The sequence below is a fragment of the Rhyacophila brunnea genome, unplaced genomic scaffold (assembly GCF_057557595.1).
Source record: "Rhyacophila brunnea isolate RB1 unplaced genomic scaffold, BYU_Rbru_1.0 scaffold_32, whole genome shotgun sequence".
In the NCBI taxonomy this organism is placed as follows: Eukaryota; Metazoa; Arthropoda; class Insecta; order Trichoptera; family Rhyacophilidae; genus Rhyacophila; species Rhyacophila brunnea.
In genome coordinates, this window is record NW_028232985.1 from 1,198,388 (window position 1) to 1,212,714 (window position 14,327).

The following is a 14,327-nucleotide window of genomic DNA, read 5'->3' on the forward strand; positions in this document are numbered from 1 at the left end:
AAACTTATATATTAAAAAGTACTTATATTATGGGGGAAAAGCTTTTACTACTCGAAAGAAAATCATTTGGATAGACTTTGTTAAAAGTTGATATCAAGAAAATATATGTTAAATAAAAAAATATTACTTTTTAATATATATATACCGGCAAAATGTAACACAGAAAAATGTGAGAAAAATAAAAATTTTAAATTTACTTTCTCTTATAAACAGATGAAAGTTTATACAATTGTAAATATTAAAAGATTCATTGTTTGACTGGTTTTCGGATTTTTGCGATGCTGATATAACAGAATTGGTTTTTTCAAGGATAAATTTTTCATAATTTATACATTCCAAGCCTTTATTTGCGCATTTTGTTGTGATTAAGATAGCTTCGTAATTTAAATATATGTTCGTTTTGGCTTGGGTGGTATGGTTGAGTGGTTTACAAGTCGGACCCCAAGGTGAGGGGTCGCAGGTTCCACTCCCACCCCACTAATTTCCAAAAAGGAATTTACTCTTAAAAAAAATACCCAAGAAGGGGGCCAGTGAACCATAAAGCACTGACAAGCCATGAGAAATAGGTGGTTGCTGTGTAAGCCGTTGAACATGGCCTTCAGTATGGAAAAAGATCCCACACCGTTCAGCAAGGATATAGGTAAGTGTATAGTGTTGTTGTAGCTTGTATACCTTGGCGATGAACAGTAGACAGAATCACATTCCCTCCACACAATGACTGCCGCCTATGAGAAAGGGCCAAATCCACGGTGATTACGGGTGACAAGAAGTGCTGGGAAGTCCCACAGAGAGATGCAGCAGTTAAGCAATAGTTTCTGTTAATAAAAAGCGAACTTCCTAAAAAGTAATAGAAGTAAAACATAAATAAATAAAGTAAATTCGATTTGAATTGTTTATGTTCTGGCTTAAATGAACAGTAATAATGACATCCACAGGAAGTTGTTTGCGCTTTTAATATAATTAATTGGAAATTTTATTTATTTATATATTGATTTTCTTTTTATCTATTTAGACGGGGTCAGGATATTGGGAATATTGGACAACTCCTTGATGCATCTTTTGACGCCTTGCCCTGATCTATCTTCATCAACTGCTCTTCTTCTCTCAGTTGAGATGTGTTCAAGTGTCTTGCCGAGTTGAGAGCTTTTATGTATGTATGCTTCTACTTCGTCTGGGATTTTTAACTCCTTAACATATTTTTTATAGAATTTTGTAACCACCCCATCTTAAGTCATTACATATGGTATTATTATTGTTTGTATATAATTGTATTAATTTTTTATATGCGATATAGACTATTTACACCTTTGGATAGTGCTATGATTATAGTAATGTACCGTTTTATAGTGTGAGATCAAGCATCTCGAAATTATTTCTGATATATACTTAAGGCCATGATATACTTTTATGAAAGCGGAATAAAGTAAAGAATTATGAAATCATCAGTAAATATTAACCATGAAAAATAACCATAAAACTTAAATTATACGATTTGCTTATTTTTTTTGGGGGTTCATTTTTGATTTCATATTTATATTTCTCAAACAGATTATGTGATACGATTCTCGGTGCAAAATTTATCATTATTTTTCACTATATCTTCCTCTGCTATATCCTCATTGATAGCTCTTCTTCGTTCAAGAATTATCAGTTCAAGGGTATTTCTAAATACTTTGGTTTGCATATATGCCTCGACTTCGTTGGATATTCCAAGTTATTTCAAATTCTCTTGTGAAATTTTATGAACATCCCATCTCAAGTTATTTCATTTTGGAATTATTTTCGCTTTAAATTTATAGATCAAAGACAGTTCATTGGCAAGAATATAATATTTCCTTGATTTATCGTTTTTATCAAAGGCTATAATATCGACGCTAGTGACGCCAGCTTCTATCTGTGTTATACAGTTATTTTTTTGCCACAAATAAACATATCGGGTGATAGTTTTTTATCATGGCATCTGTTTAATAGTCTTGTATCGGTTTTTATTTCAGCAAATTTATTTTTCATAATTTCTACGAATTTTTTTGTTTTTTGAATGTTTTCATTAATAATTATTTTTAAATGAATATAAAAATGAACTTCATGTTTATTTCAAAAAAAAATGTTTTAAAGCTTCAAAATTATTGGTAAATAATATATTTGCTCATATAAGCCAATAGTCTTGATTTTGATTTCGATTCATGTATCTGAAAAATGACTTTTTTTATAGATCTATTGCTTTTAAAACTGTATCAATTAATTTAAGACGAAACATAATGCTTGAGAACTCTCTAAAATTTATAAATCGGTAAACCTAGTATATTCTAATACAATTAAGAAATCAATTTTTTATATAAAGAAGTCACATTGAAACAAAGATAAATGCTATTTTTTTTATTTAGGATTATTAAGTAAAGACATGTAAACATAAATTTCATGACTCGTTTGGTATTAATGACTAGGCAAGCCATTATATTTTAATATTAAACTTATCTTTGAAAAGGCATGTTAAAACTAAATAATATATAAATGAAATCACGTAAGAAATTTTAGTAATATTAAATGTAATTTGTTTTAATTTCTTGTAAAATGATCTAAAGGGCACATGTTTTTATTATGTTGCATCCTTTTTAAAATAAAAGCGAATAAGAAAATAAAAATACACGTATTAAGTATTATTATATATATTAAATATGGTAGGTTCGATATTAATTATCTATTTCATCGTATTAATAATATCTGGAAACAAACAATTCAAGCTAAATCAGATTATTTTTCTTTTAATATCATACAGAGCATATAGTTTTGCTGATGTTGGCGTATTTATAAAATTTTTTACTTTATATTGGTTGAGTCTTACAATTTAATTTGCAGTTTAGCGTATTTGCAGTATTTTTCCTTAATTGATTACTTCCTTTATAGAAATCGTATTGGACTTTTTGTATTTATCTAGTTTTTTTTACCAAATAATTCTGTTATAAAATTAATTTAAACAATTATCCAAGATCGAGTATTACTTGTTTATATTCATTACGAGGTTATAGAATATAAAATATTTATTATAAAATTTAGATCAAGTTATTTTTAATTCTTGTAATAAACGTCTATTTCAAATATTTTAGTAAAACGTTGGTTTACGCACATATAGACATCTTTAAATATTTATAATGCTCTTTTAACACCTAAAATATATAAAAAGATTATTTTTTATTTAGATCGCATTTATATAGCACATTTCCCTAAATAATATTTAATTTTTAATATGAAATAAAATATACCACATTGATGATCTTAAAATTTTCGTATTTTCAAATGTGCTTTTTTTATTTTAATATATAGGGGAAAGGATATTTAAACACCCTAGTTCTATCGGTGCTGTTTATTGGATTTTCAATTTAGATGATGTTAAAAAAAGAAAACTAACTGTCACAATGTGTATAATAATTTTTGCCATTGTTATTAAGCTGTGAATACTTAAACAATTCTGAAATAATATTTATTCTGTAATTTTTTTAATGCTCAGCTATAACCGAGAGTAAATTATATCTAAGTATATACATGCGGTACATATAATATTTGAACAAAGCTTATAAATCGTTGATATAAAAACAAGTCCTAGTTTCATAAAAAAACTTATCTTCATCATATAAAAAAATTATAAATTTGATGTTTTTTTAACTTACTTATAGTCGAAAACACAACAATAAAAAATCACCAAGGCAAATTAAAAGTTTTATATAAATTATATGACTGAAGTTGTATGCTCGCTTCTATTTTTTACGATATACTTATTTTAAAAAAATATCTAAATTGATTTTTTACCCTCTACTAAAACATCTCTAAGTGTATGATTCTTATCTTAAAAATAATTTTTTTGATATATAGTTAATACCGTTGGATTTTGGCATTTTATGAGGTGAAATGTAAAATATAATAAAATTAAGCTAAATTGTTTTGGGTTCTCTTGTATTTTATGGATAATGCTGTAGGATGAGTTTTTGTTTTATAAATATTGATAAAATAGTAAAATGTTTACATTAACATAAATAGAATACTTGGTTTTTTTAATGTTAGGATCAATAAAATATGATAAATTTTAAATTAATTTAATGTGAAATTAATATTATGAAATTTGAATATTATTTTAGAATTAATTTCAGGAAAATAAAATTTCATATTTCACAAAATTAATTTCTGATTGAAATTTACCTACAAAGTTGTCTCGGTTAAGTTAAAATATTCATGATAAGTTCTACATTTAAAGTTAAAATCACAAAAAATCCCTAATATATACATTAATAAAGAAATAATTATTTCGTGTAGTAAATTTTGATCCGAATTAAAAGTAGTGGCGCAATTGGTTTTACATACACATCATATTCATCTATATATTTATAATTAAAGAATTCCTGAAAAATTAATTTTCATAAATACATGTTTTTAAATTGACATGTTGCTCCAATTAAAATACCCGCTGTATATTAAAAGTCTAAGATTGTGTTCGTCTGTTAATTTTTCTTAAGTTAAAGATACAAAGGAAAGGATTTTCAAAAACTCCCTTTATTTATTTTTATTTAACAGATAAAAACCTTATTAAATCGTGTTTGTCACTTATAAGCATAATACTTAAAAATATATGATGAAAATTAGAGCACATTAGAAAATAATATATATTTATAGATAGAAGTTACTAATTTATTGTCATTCTTCTATATTGACTGAATCTCAATTTATAAATTATATTTGTATAGTAAAATATGAGCATATTTTTCGATATATAGTTCTATTATTCTTTGTAAATAAATTGATTTATCATTTAAAATTAAGTAAGAAAATCTTCGCAAAAATAAAATAACTTTATATATAAAAAAATACTTTAACCATGAAAAAGGTGTTTTGATAGTTGCATCCTATATATAGAAGAAGAGTAAACTTTAGTAACTTACGAAAATGTTTTGTAAATGGTTGTATACTAACAGTAAAGATGATATAGAATATAAATAAGAGAATTTTATTATTCATTTATATTTGTTTCAGCACTATATTTGGGAATTATTTGAAACCTGTATTTTAGTTTTGCAATAATTATATAATTCATTAAAATTCAATTTTTATCCCATATAAAAAGAAATATATTCTATTTATGAACATTTTTACCACATTTTTATGTAATTTTTTTTTTAATTTTTTTACACAACTTTTCAATCTTTTTTTTATGCCTATTTAAATAATAAAATATCTCACCAAGTTGTTATAGATAATCGCATGTGTCTATTTTGTGCTTTTTCTTATTTTTTTCTTTTCCATTACTCTTTTTCTTATTGAAGTGATCATATCGTTTTAAAATAACACATTATTTTATGAATGCTCCAAAAAAAACATTGGACCAGATTTTAAGTTCTAAAATCTTTAACTTGACAGATAAAATAATATTCTTTATCATTATTTTTGCGGTTTGTGCATCCTAAAAAGCAAATTTTAAAGGGATGGATATTATATAATTTTTTGTAATTAATATTTTATTTTCTTTCACTCATTAAAGACTGCTAATCCGAAATTAAAAACAAATGTTTGCATTAAAGTCTTCTGAGGTTTTTAGATTTTATAAAAAAAATTTGAGATTATGCGAGTAGTCCCACTAAAACATCACTAAAATCATACTTTTTGTTATTTATAATATTATTGTATAAAAAAATTAAATAAGCAATGATCTTGAGATATATAGGTAAATTAAATAAAATTATCTACTATTTATGTATCTTTACAATGTGTAAGCAAAAATGAGACATCTATATGCCATTAATGAATTCAAAGCGGTTATTTATGAATGCAAAAGATACATATAAAACTTACTTCATACTTCTTTCGTATTTATTTAGGCATTTTAATTGGTTTAAAACACGTATTTATATATGTTTGCTCAAATATTTCGGAGTTTTTTTGCCTCATCGGATCGCGTATGTATTTTCTTGTGAAATCAATGATATAAAATAATGGGTAATAGATCCTTTTGTATTTAGTAGAAGTTGTTAATGTGATTATTGACTTTTAAAAAAAATTATAAAATATATTTAAACAACGGTTTAATCAAATAAGATTACCTAAAAAGATGATTCACTGAAATAAAGCGTTAATTGATAAATAATGATTGAACTTACGTAACCTCATAGTAGAAAGAAACCCATATAACCTACGCACTATAAAATTACCAAAAAATGCACCTTTTTAGCGGGTACAAAAACTCAAAATTATCGCATGATAGCATAGTTTTTTTATGTTTTCGGAAATATAAAATTATTCACAGTATACTTGATCTGATAAAACCATGCAAAATGTACATACATTATCTACGATAGAAGATTAACATGCAATAAATCTTATTGGACTTTGAAAAATATTAAATATCGCGGATCGGGTTCGGCAAAAATAATAGATTATGTACTATTTTTATAATATAAGACAGCCATATTGGGATGAGGGTTCTCTGGGTTTAAGATTTAATGAACAATATGTTGTCCAGATTCAATAAAATATATTTTTCTGGGCGAATTGATAATTTTGAACTTCTATTTCATGTAAGTAGATTTGTAATTTGTCTATTAAAACCTTTTTATCTATATTCTTATGTATCTAATTAATATGTATTTTTAAAATGTATATATCATAAGAGAAAGGATAATTATTCAGCCGTAGATATATCAAAAACTTCTATTGTTCTCGTAATTTATCTTAAGAACGATTTGAATTTTGAATTTTATTAGCTTTCACAAGCCTTTTTACCATTTATAACCAATATTAGATGATATTCTCAAAGACAAAAAAGTCTAATCATATGTCACCAAAGTATCAAAAATCATTGTATAGATATATTTAATTGCATTCATTCAATGCTTAATTTTTCAAAAATATCCATTGATATCATTTGAGCGATTCATATATTTTTAATTACTCTGATAACGTATAATACTCAAACGTTTACATCTATTCACTTTTTATAATTAATATTATATATTATTGGTTTCCGGATGTGGTATGGTTAAGTGTTTTACAAGTCGGTGCTTTTATGAGTAGTTGCGGGTTGTACTATATACCACCCCACTAATTCACCAACAAATTCACTCTAAAGAAAAATAACTAAAGGGGGTGGCCAGTGATAAACCATAAAGCATTGTGAAATATATGGTTGCTGTGTTAGCCGTTGAACTGTGCCTCCAGTATGTGAAAGGATCCTAAACCTTTCAGTAAGGATATAGATGAGTGTAAATGTAGTCGTAACTTGTATACCTTAGCGATGAACAGAAGACAGAATCACATACCCCCCTCATAATGACTTAAGCACATGAGAAAGGGCCTAATCCACGGTGATTATGGGTGGCAAGAAGTGCTGGAGGAGATCCATAGAGATATGTAGCAGTTAATTTAGGTTCCTATGCGTAAAAATTTTGCTATCTAGAAGCAATAGAAACTAACATTTATAAATAATAGTAAATTCGACTATGATTTTTTTTATTATTCTACTTTTTAGAAAATCTATAAGATGTATAAGATTTCTTTTTTGTTAGTTTATACGTAAAATACTTATAATTATACCATACTTTCGTTCTGTTTGTCTGTCAAAAATTTTACTGGTAGACTTATTTGTATTATCGGGGTAAATTTTTAATTTGACGGGAAAGTATAAGAACCGAGGCAAAATAAAAAAATATATTTAAACGATCAAATGAATTTTAAAGGGTGCAAAGTATATCACAAGTATGCCAAAAATCATTGAATGATAAAGTTTTTAAAAATTTATTAAAAACGTTTGGATTATAATTTTTAAGTTTGGCTTTAAAGCAAAAGTCATATATATAAGGTTCATCAATCAACATCTTCTGGTCAATTATACTTAAATATCTCAAGTTTGACCATTATTACTCGATAAACTATATAATTCCTCCGTTTTCAGGATTTATTAAGTTTTTATAATTGTTCCCGAAGAATACTTATATTAAACGCTTGATGCCACGTTTCATGACTTGAAATAGCGTAATTTCAGATACCTAAATTCGGCTAATAAAGAGTTAGTAATGCAAACGAAAGCGTAAGCATGGTACAGACAATAGGATTGAGGAAGACACTTATAACTCAGTATGGAAAGAAGATTAATACGGTACAAGGTGAAAGAAGAGGAAGCAAAAACCAATCCTAGATAATTCTGAAGTTTTAGTTCAGGAAATATTAAATACCTAAAAATCGAATTCGTTGATAAATGAATAAAAAAATAAATAACCACAGGGCAATTTTAACCATATAGAGACCATATATTGAATTTATACGTGTGTTTTCTGAAACAGTTTTTGATTATTATTTTAATGGCTCTGTTCTTTACCCCTTGATATTATAAATTATAAGGCGTCAAATAACCCTTTAAATATATTTAAGGGACCATCTAGCACGCTTGATTGACCCTCTATTATGTTTTTATTGATGACTAATGGTTCATTGATTTAAACCCATGTGTTTATCTCTCCTAGCACAGCCACGGAATCTGTTTAGGATTTCCTTCACGCCTTTCTTATGTTCTTTATGTTATTTAATGATGACTGAAGACTTATGAATGTGTTTATTGGAATTTCTAGTTACTTTTATAATAAAAATAACACTTTATTCATAAAAAATCCTTGTAAACAGATCGGGTCTTGCATAAATGGGACATTTTTGACTTGAAGTTTTTTTATCGCATATAAGACATCTAAATTCATAAATGCCAGGTCTAAATTTTTTTCTTTTCTTTCATACAAGATTTAGATCAATTACAATTTTCATCGGTTTTTATATCTCCAATAGTTTTAAAAAACTTAGTAAATGCCATCTACCAAAAAAATTAATTTGATATTTTTTTCCCACTAAATATATCATTAACCCACTATAAAAAAGGTAAAACTAGTGGAATGAAAAGTATTGAAATATACAATTGTTTCATGTAGTTGTTTTCATAGTGAGATTATCGTAATATTTTCATTATATTGCATTCTATCTAAATAGTTCACCATTATTAGGATTATGAATTCTAAAATTACGCTTTTTTATAAAAATTATCGTTAAATGTTTTTCAGAATCATAATTTTTATTTATTATACAACTTATTTTGTTACTAAGCTATTCATAAATTTGTTAGAAATCAAATATATGTAAAAAAACTACATATCTAGATGAAAATATTTTTTGCTTTAGGATCATTGTTATAAAATAAATACAAATTATTATATTCGCCTTCTAAATACACTAAATACAATAATTAATTTTTTTATTAACTTATTTTAAGTAAAACTTCAAATACCAATGAGAAATTTAAATTATTACCATAAAAGAATAAATTTAGTTATACCAATATATACTAGAATCTCTAAGTATTTTTTATTTAAGGGCTATATTTATAGTCGTAATTTTAGTTTTTGTTCTCAGGCATATGTTGCTTGATTCTCTGTACGCACAGCGTATTTATACTTTCGGCTATCTTCTCCTCTCCAAAGTCTTCTTCAATACCCCACCTTCTTTCGAGACCAATTAATTCAAGGGTTTTTCTCAATCCCAAGGTACCCATAAATAAATATCTTAAATTAATCTAAATTTATTAAGCTTAAATTTATATAATTCTTATTGATCTTTTATGAAATTACTAAATAATAATATAAATTGGTTAAGCTTAAATTTATAAAATTGCTGATAATCTTACATGAAATTATGTTAAGAATAAACTAAATTTATTAATCTTAAATTTATATAATGCTTATTAATCTTTTATTAAAATACTAAATAATAATATAAATTGGTTAAGCTTGAATTTATAAAATTGTTGATAAGATTTCACGGAATTACGTTAAGAATAAAATAAATTTGTTAATCTTAGATTTCTAGAATTATATATTATCTTTTATGAAATAGCAAATAATAATCTTAATTTGTTATGCTTAAATTTCTAGAATTGTTATTAAACTTTCTTAAAATATTAAACCCGTTTTTCTTAATTAAATTTAAAAATTTTAAACGCCCCCTAGTCATGACAAACGCATCCGATCTTGTAAGTTATGAAGACCAAGAAAAACACGAGCAAGCGAAAACGAAGTCAATATCCTCAGAATTAAACACAACCTCTTATTTCAAGGACTTTCTTCTTCGTGAGCAATTAAGTCAGTCGATATCGGATGTTCAATTCGAGCATCCATCAGAAGTACAACAGCTATGTATCCCGAAAGCAATTCTAGGAATTGATATTCTTTCTCAAGCAAAGTCAGGTACAGGAAAAACAGCCGTATTTGTTCTTAGTACTTTGCAACAGCTTCAACTTCCTTGTAAAAAATCAGTGACTGTAGTTGTAATAGTGCACACAAAAGAAATGGCAGTACAGGTAAAAAATGAGTACTCACGGTTTCTTACACATTTCAACGATATGGTTTCTGTTGGTGAGTTTTATGGAGGATTGCCTTTTAATATTTCGGAGCAAGAAATACAAACCAATCCACCAACAATTTTTATAGGAACTCCTGGAAGAACCATTGATCTTCTTGAGAGAGGAAATATAAACTTTTCAGAAGTAAAGCATTTTATTGTTGATGAAGTTGATCATATTATGAGTGATTTGAAGATGAGACACGCTTTACAAAAAATCATGTATTATACGCCTGTTTCTAAACAAACCATGATGTTTACAGCAACTTTAAATCAAGAAATAAAAGATACCTGTCTTTTATTTCTTCGAGACCCGTTTGTTGCTTGTATTGATGAAGAAAAAAAACTTAGGTTGAGAGGAATTGATCAGCAATTTGTTGATATTGGTAAGAAAATTGAAGGGAAAGAATCTTTAAATATTGATACTGTTAAATTTTCGGCTCTTTCCGCTTTGATCGACGAGACTGAATTTTCTCAAATGGTAATCTTTGTTCGTGATAAGAATCGAGCATCGAAACTTTGTGAGTCTTTAAAAAGCGTGGCTTTCCCCAGTATTGATATCCATTCGGGAATGAATGTAAAAATGAGAATGGAAAGATTTAATGATTTTAAAAATATGAAGAGTAGAATTCTTGTTACTACTAATCTACTTGCAAGAGGCATTGATGTTCAAGATGTTAATTTAGTGGTAAATTATGATATGGCTGAGTCCTCAGATACTTATTTGCATAGAGTTGGAAGAGCAGGAAGGTTCGAGACCAATGGAATTGCCGTGAGTTTTATAGACAATGAAAATGATCGAAAGGTTTTAGAAGACATTCAATCAAGATTCGAAGCTAATATCAAAGAAAAGGAGTTACAATTCGAATAAATTATATATTTAAATCCTGGGTTATAAATATTCCATAATATTAAATATAGGTTACTTTGATTTCTTGCCACAAAATCTTGTATAAGCATGACTTCAGAATGCTCTTTAGAACATATTTAGCTGATAATTTTTTCACCTGTCATTAAAACAATATTTTTTATTCACCTCTGCATTTCAGACATATTAGTTCAAATTTATTTCTCAATCCTATCTTTTGTGCTTCTGCTTACTTTGGAATTCCTAACTCTTTAATATACGATTTATGGTAATTTGTAACCATCTGTCACAATTTATGACGGATACTAAACGATAATGTATATTTTAATATTCCATTTTACTTATTTGTATTATATGCCTAGTTGCAAATACGAATATTTATATTTGATTCCGTTACAGAATATCTCATATTTGTAAATATTATGCCACCAATTATTCAAGACACTTGAATTCATCATATTTGACAGAAGAAGACCAGTTGATAAAAATAGATCAGGGGAAGGTGTCAAAAGATGTATCAAGAAGTTGTGAAATATTCCCAATGGGCTGACCTAACCACAGATGATGGAATTTTTAAAAAGAAACTTAACCCATAAATAAAAAATATTTGTATGCCACCAATTATTTTTAAGTGGTCTCGGTAAAGTGGTGGAAATATTGGACCCTGAATCTACAATTTAGATAAAGAGAATTCGATTCCTTCTCGCGCAAGGGCACTATAGAATTAAAAATATTTCAATGCAATAACGATTAGATGGATAATATAAATCTAACGCGACAATCTGATCGGAAATATAAGAAAGCCATCACAGAGATCAAACACTTGATTCTGCTACAACTTAAATTTAATATTGCTTAAGTGAAACCCACCTTTACTATAATGGTAATGTTTCCCAAAAGCGGTCACCATATCACCTTGTTGGTATTATAACTGTAAATCCCGAATCAATTTAAAAAAATTAACTGTGTATTAAAGATTGGACAATATTTTAACTTATTTTATAATGTAAAGAAAATTCATTAAGTAAAAATTTTCATGAAAGATGTTCCTGATTGATCAGCCAACCGGAAAACCGCTACAGAAAAACATCCCTTAATGCCAATATGGCTGGCTTTGACCACCTACACTGGCTTTCTAGAATCAATATAAGTTTGTATTAGCTCCAAAATCAAGTGTATGTTCAAAATCGAAGGCCCTGTTCTCTTACTGTCGCTCAGCCTAATGGTATATCTATATTCATTGTAGCTAAACGGAAATAGTTAACAGTTATGTTTTATCATACCCTTGCGTGTCGAAGATTCGAACTTTCAGGATTTAAAATGATGATTCTGGGTCGAATATTTCCATCTCCCTGCCATATCAACTTTTAAAATATAGTATTCACATTAATTCTAATGGATTGTATTATAAGATGGAATTATAATAGCCTTTCCTTTTTTTTGTATCTATATTAGGTTTTCACTGCTAAATTATTTAACCTTTACAGGAAATCATTTATGTCAAATTTATACTGCTCTAGAAAATCAAATAATTGATTATGTCGACCGATGTGGAATAGGTTATGATATTCAAGAAAATTGGAATAAAAAAATAGAGCATGTTCGGATATTATAACTAATGTCTTATTACAATAAAAGCATATAGATACTATAAACAAGCAAAAAGAACACAATCCAGGCAAGAAGAAAATTTCTGGGCAAAATTTTGAAGGTTCTAAATTAGATTTTATGCAAATCCTCAAATCAAGCTTTTTGTTATTCTAAAGTGAGAAACTTTTTTGTCAGTAAAGTCTTAGGTATATCTAAAAATAAATTCGTTTTTTTTTAATATCTGCAGCATTCAGCAAAGATAATAAATATGTTCGATGAGATCGAGTAACAAAAATTATTTTGGATTTTTTATGTGAGAAAGTTTGGTAGGCGTAAATATTTTATTTAAGATCGTTATATGATTTTTTGGCACTTGTTATGATTGAAAAATCGGAAGAACAAAAAAATGTTTAATACTGTTTAATTCGATAGATATCTAATTTTTGTATTTGGATTTTATGGAATATGTAAATGTGGATAAATTTTTTTTTTCGGCTATTTATAAAAAAAAGAATTTTCAAAGAAATATTTTGTAGATCGACTAAAGATATGTCATTATGATTTCTATTTTGATTAAAATAGCGGAAAGCATACGAATTAAGAATACTTTAAAGTTGAGTAGGCTTTAATAAAGCAAGATGTTCCAATTCTAAACAGAAAAAATGGGAATTAATATACTTTTACTCAATATAAAGATAAAATCAAATATAAATAATAGATTATCACAATTTCTTATTTTCATTTTTTTGTGCTTACAACAAACTATGGGGTAAAAAGTGAATTTGGAATTACAAATTTTGAATATATATATTTATTCTATAATTTTTGATATATTTTTTTATGTTTTAATATTTTATTTATAACCTGATCGGCAGCTTAAAATAGACATATATTTTCTCAAATAGTCTGCTATTATTTGCCGGTTTTGGCATATAAAAATTTGCATCTAAAATAATCCAAACCCCAAAATTTTTACTTTTTGAAACTGCTTTTACCCAAAATTACTTCTTTTAATTTCCCCAATTGTATTATTTTATTATTTTTTTATTGTTTAAAATCTAATATAGAGCCTTTGCGTTATATAATCCAGAATTATATATATAAATGCAGAATCTGGATTTTAAAAATCAACCAAACAATAATTATTTGATATTTTAGGTTTAACTAGAAACAAGGTTAAAAAAAAATTTCCAAGTATTTTTGTGTAGATTGATTTTAATTTTAAATTGATATGAAGCTGAGAAATTGGCTTATTGTCTAGAACACACAACATATATTATGATTAATTGCAAGCAGGGATATTCTAATATTATTAATCATTTATTTTATATGGATTTGCCAGTTGGTGTTCTATAAAAGAATCGGTTCATGTGAATAATTTATTATTACTGAATTTATAATCAAATTATATTTCACATACATTGCTTTTCAGGGTTTATAATACATATTCGTATGT